The sequence below is a fragment of the Ciconia boyciana genome, chromosome 9 (assembly GCF_034638445.1).
Source record: "Ciconia boyciana chromosome 9, ASM3463844v1, whole genome shotgun sequence".
NCBI classification, from domain to species: Eukaryota; Metazoa; Chordata; class Aves; order Ciconiiformes; family Ciconiidae; genus Ciconia; species Ciconia boyciana.
The window spans coordinates 5624548-5630412 of NC_132942.1; positions in this window are offsets into that span (position 1 = coordinate 5624548).

Here is a 5865-nt window from a genome sequence, read left to right on the forward strand (position 1 = left end):
AAAGCCTCTGCGTACATGCTGCACGGCGGTCACCCGGGACGTGTCTGAGAAGGGACAGATCTGAGCCGCGAGCTGCTGTCTCAGGCGGAGAAACACGGGGAGGTCTCTTCTCCCAGAGGCACTTCTTGGCAGCCTGGGGAGCTCCAGCTCATACATCTTTGGCAGTACTAAGATGCTATCAACTCCAACCCGCCTCCCCACGTGGGAGAGCTAGAGCCGGGCTCATCCCTCGCTTGGTTTGTGGAGATGAAGGGATGGAGCTGACCTTATTTTCAAATCGCCTCCCATCCACTGCATCGACTTACTCCCTGATTTCAAACGTACTCAAAAGACAGGCCGGCAGCTTCACCAGGACATGCTATCTCCCAAAGAGCGTTACTGAAGCCCATTGTTCCCGACTACAATAAGAAGGTCTTTACAGAAAGATTCTTTATTTTTACTGCTGTGGCTTGCTCCCATCTGGCCAGAGAGGAGCCCTTACAGTGAGCAGTGAACTTCCAGCAGTGCAGATAAAACAAACCATTAAGAAAAGTGAGAAAACAATAACCATCTGCTCTGATTTACTGCAAAATAAAGAACTACCAAATCCTCCCTCCCTTTCCCTGGCTGCAAAGCCGCATCCCCTTTCAGTCCTGGCAACGCGTGCTTAGGATGAGTGAAATAAAAGACATACCACGGGACAAGGTTGATCCAGTCCGGGAGGGCCTGGCTCCCCCTTCTGCCCTTTGGCTCCTTTTCTCCCTGGTATTCCTCGCTCACCCTGTTGATGCAACAGGAAAGTACCAGGAACAGGAGAGGTGACACCTCGGCTTTAACTCGCACAGCACTTGCACAGTCCCACACCTCACCCAGAGTAGGGACATTTGCACTAGTGTAACCTCCACTGAGTGATTAAATCACTGTGAAAACCTTCAGTTAAAGCTGGGTGAAGATATTCGAATAGATAATTTTATAACAGAATGACTAAATGACCGGTTTCTGCTAGAAACCAGGTTGGTATCTGACAGTAAGTGGGAGCACCAGCTTCCAGCCACTGCCCTGCGCTCAGCTCAGCTGGGCTCCTGCCTCCGGCTGGGCACCCCTTTATCTAAGGATCCCTGTAACAAAACCTTTGACTTGGATCCATTTTCAAGGTCTATACACCAAAACTAGCAATTCTTTGCAACCTGGAGCTGTAAGGCTGCTCCATTTCCCCACAATGGTTGTGCCGGGGAGGGGGGGGACACAACAGCCACACGGACGAATGACACGGGGGGGACACAGGCTTGTGGGTAGGAAGTAACTGCATGTCCTGCCCTATACTGGGACCATGCAAATACTTGTGCCACAGAAAAAGCCTTATAGCAATGATCCGAGAGGCTGGAGCGGGAACCAGCACCCCGTGCAAGCATCGCTGCCTGCCGAAAAGAGTGGCCAGTCCTACCTCCACCCTGCTCCCCCCACGAGCATCTCTACAGCCATAACCCACTCACCTTCTCCCCTCTTTCACTTCTCTCTCCTTTCTCTCCTCTGAGACCTGGGAAACCCTATCATGACAATTTTTAGGTGGAAAAAAAGAGGTTTGTAAGTTCAGTATGTGAACGTCCTGGCATCTCAGTTCAACATAAGCAATCTCCAGCAATCAACCCGTCCTCCCATGGTGAAGAATATGACATTTTCTTCCTTGTTCACTTGGTGTCCCAGCAATTTCTTGGGAAAGCTACTGCTTTACCTACCCCAGTAACATCACATCTGTTGGAGTTCTTTGTTTCACTGAATCCAATACAAATATTCTCAACTGGAAAGGGAAAACCCCACGGCATCTTCAGCTGAGCAGCAATACACGGTGTGGCACAGGCGCTGCTGCGCGGTGGAAGTGGTCCGGCAACTGGCCTGAATTAAGCCCTTTCCTACAGACATAGTTCCATGGGCACCGTGTTTAAGGGAGTAGTCTATACAGTGTTACCTATATATTTTTCTGACAATCTCAAGCAATTCGATGGCCTTTACGTACATGTTCATGCTTATACATATCACAATTAATGTTCTCCATACTCACATCCAATCCTGGCTCCCCTGGCTTTCCCTGCAGTTGTAAAAATAAATATTAAGACATGCTGTATTGAGTTTGGTGTTGCAGGCAAACTTATATCCAATTTGGTGAAATACTACGGTAGTGACAGCACGGGCTCGCCCGACAGCCCCTGGGACTCAAGTGAGCTCCTCGCCATACATCGGGACAGTGCCGGTAAGCCCAGCTCTGCAGTTCTGGCTGGACCCACCCCGGCAGGGATTTTATCAGCCCCTATGTTAGGATTACACCAAAACATCACCGCTCCTTTCCCACACCGATGATTACCTTCTCTCCTTTGGTACCGGGTAAACCGATGAGCCCTGGAGCACCAGGGAGTCCCTTAAGGAAAAAAGAGACAAGGCATTGGGATAGTTGCTGTAAGGCAGGTTTCTGTCGACAGCCAGAAACAAGATACAGGAAAACAACTCACAGTGGGTCCAGTGTCGCCGTGGTCCCCCTTCTCACCGCTGTCACCTTTTTCTCCCTTTGCACCATCCAAGCCCTGCATAAATGAAATGGCAACAACCAAGAAGACCTGACAGCTCTGCCTGGGACAGCCACCCTGCGCGTCCGCCGCCTCCTCCCACATCTCCCCTACGCTTATACCTGTGCTGCCGTTAACATTTTCCTCTTGACCAGATCATATAAGAAATAGTTGAAAATAAAGGTTTAAGCCTGTGGGTTTGGAAACCCTGACTTGCATCTGCTTGCTGGCCCTCAGGACTCTGTGCTGGAGGAGGATTTAAGATCGTAACTGTGTTTGGACGGAAAAATGGCTTGTTTTCCAAAACGCCAACTACTGAACAGCACAATCAAGGGATGTGTTGTCACAAACAGTGACAAAAAGTCAGTCCCCAGAGCTGACAGGCCTTTGTAAGCCTGTAAATAATGCACTGGCAGCCTGGAAACAGTGGGTGACATTTAATTTATTGACTTACTTTAGGCCCCTGGATTCCTGGAGGACCCTGTGGGAAAGACAATGGTGCATTTGAAAAAACAGAATTTAAAAACAAACCCCAAAGTTTGCTTCCCAAACCATTTCTTGCTCGAATTACAGGCTGATGATGGCCAAATATTTCTTTTCAAGACAGGTGGCAGTTTATTTGGTTCTCCAACGTCAAATCAGGGGGAAGAGGAACTGAAAAGGACCGCTTTGCGTAATGTGCAACAATAAAGCTCTGCAACACGAGCTTTGGGGAGCGAGAGCCCCGCAAGAGCTTTGCTGAAGCAAGTGACAGCAAAAGCTCTGGAGAGCAGCCCCCTGCCACCATGGCCTTCCGAGCCCAGGCAGGGCTGGGGACACTTCCCAGGTTATAAATGCCGCCTGGAAAGCCGCCTGGTTTTTGAAGTGCAGTCTCTCAAGATGCATCTTGTCACAGCAGAGGCATCCTGACCTTCCTGATGCCCTTGACAGCTCCTCAGCCTTTTGGAGCATCATAGGTACCAAACACCTTAGATTCCTGCATCAAAAATGCTCCGTGTGTTCATCATTGCCTGCATCCTCTCCCACTGCAGCTGATGGCAAAAAAACTTACTGACTTGGGCAAATTTGTGCAAATACAGACGCCATCACGGGGCGAACAGGTTTTCCCATCCCACAAGGTTTTATCTTTTCCCCATCCCAAGGAACAACTTGGTTATTTGCAAAATGTGCCACAAACGCTGAGGTACTCTCTTAAATCAGGTGCTTCCATCTCTCCAAAGACAGCACCCAACACTGTAGGCCTTCCCTGATTTTTTTCCCAGATTCACAGCAGCCCACAACAATTAAACAGAGCAAACCACCCTCGTCCTTAACTAATCACATGCGATAACAAATCTGCAGCAACGCTCAATTGCACGAGCTGCTTTCCAGAGTCCTACCATGGGGCCAGGTAATCCGGGGGGTCCAGGCTCGGGTATGATCTGCAGAAGGGAATTAAACGGCACATTAAATGGGGCTGGGCACAGAGAGAAGACAGTTTGGGAATGGAAACCTCACGTGGCCCAGAATCATGATTTAATGCCCTCTGGTTTAATGGCTTTAATAAAAATATCTGCTAATCAAAGAGTTGCTTGTAGGATTTATAAATAAAATGAATCTTAATAAGCACATGAATCAAGCTAGCCTCTGAAATGAGAGGCATGACCCACGCTACTCTGTATTTGCCAGTCGCAAAATGGATGTATTGGAAAATGATGCAATTTTCCACACAGACTGAAGGAAAAGAGCCTTTTTGATTATATAATAATAAAAAAAAAAGAACAAAATAAGAGCTCTCATATCATTAGTAAAAAACTATCAAAACTCACCGCTTTTTCTTTTAAGCAAAAGGCGTGAATAAGGAAAAAAGGATGCAGAAGTCCTATAAAACTGCAAGGAGCCCAGTATGTTTTTAGAACAAAATGTGATTATAACAGCAGCATCCAATATCTCAACCATCAATGCAAAATCTGAAGTAACTTTGTAGTGCCGAGTGTGCAAACTGTTCTTCCCTAACGAATAAACCCCATTTAGACGCATCTGAGAGTTCTTGTGGAAAACAGTTGGGTTTTGCTCCCCTCCACTGTGCTGATGGATATGGAACTGGCGGCTCCAGCCTGCACACATCGATTTTGCCTGACGCCGGATCGGGGAAGAGGTTTTATGTTGCCAAGATCTTACATGATTATTCTGCAAACACGGTGACCCGGTGTCTCCTTTTTCTCCTTTGTCTCCTTTTGGCCCTTCTGCTCCCTAAAAGATAAAAGTGTAACGCTGATGTGGTGCATCTTCCAGGAAAGCAAAAACAAGAGAGAAAAATACATTTGTCTTCCTCTAAACTCCAGCCTGGTTCAAGCACAGCTCTTGTTCATCCCTGAGGGACTGTTTGAGAAATGGAGATTTTCTCCTCCTTGCTACCAGCTTAGATCACCTTCTGAACCAGCCGTTATCATCATCATTAGCAAAGAAAATTCAAAGCTCCCGCATCCTCCAGCTCTGCAGTAACGCGGTGTGGACAGGCCATTGCACCTGGCTGTGTACCAAGCATTTGCAGAAATCAATGCACTGAAGAACCAGCAGATGTACAGGGACAGAACGAGGGACGTACCGGTGGACCCGATAAGCCCATTTCTCCTGTCTCTCCTTTCTGTCCTGTGATCCCTGTGCTGCCCTGGTCACCCTTCGCTCCTTTGGGACCCTGGAAGTTTACAGAAAACAACTTGCTTAGGAAATTAAAACTGTTAAAAACCCCCACAACAGCCATTTCTGCCTCGCTGTTTTTTCTCTCCATATTGCAGCACGAGCTCACAAAAACATGTTTTAACGTTAAAACTTACATACGCCAATTTTGCAGGCGCAGCAGAATTTGGCTGGGCCGTAGCAGGGATTGCAGCCATTTAAGGGTTGGGATGGTTTACAACAGAATTTGAGACAGTGTCTGATGAACCACTCATAAAAGGAGCCCCTTTAGCTTGGCAGACGTGGCCTCGGGCAACATCTGCATGCTCATGGCTGAGTGCAGGGCTGTAAGCAACGGGCGATTAATTCAAGGAGATGCCGCTGAACATTATGGGGCAGAGCTTGCTCCTGGCAGGCCGAGATTTGCTTTTCACAGCAGCAGCTCTCACGGACACACAGGAAACTCCTTTTTAACTCGGCTCCTGCAAGGTCTTGCTCTATCCAGCCATGCCCCACACACCTTTTCACCGTCCAGTCCAGGTGGACCTGGCAAGCCCAGCTCTCCCTGAAACAACACAAAGAAAGGGGAGCCCACGGTAAGTTAAATCAAGAAATCATCCCAGGAAAGCATTTGGCAAGGAAATGAGTTATTCACGTGTATCAACCGTTG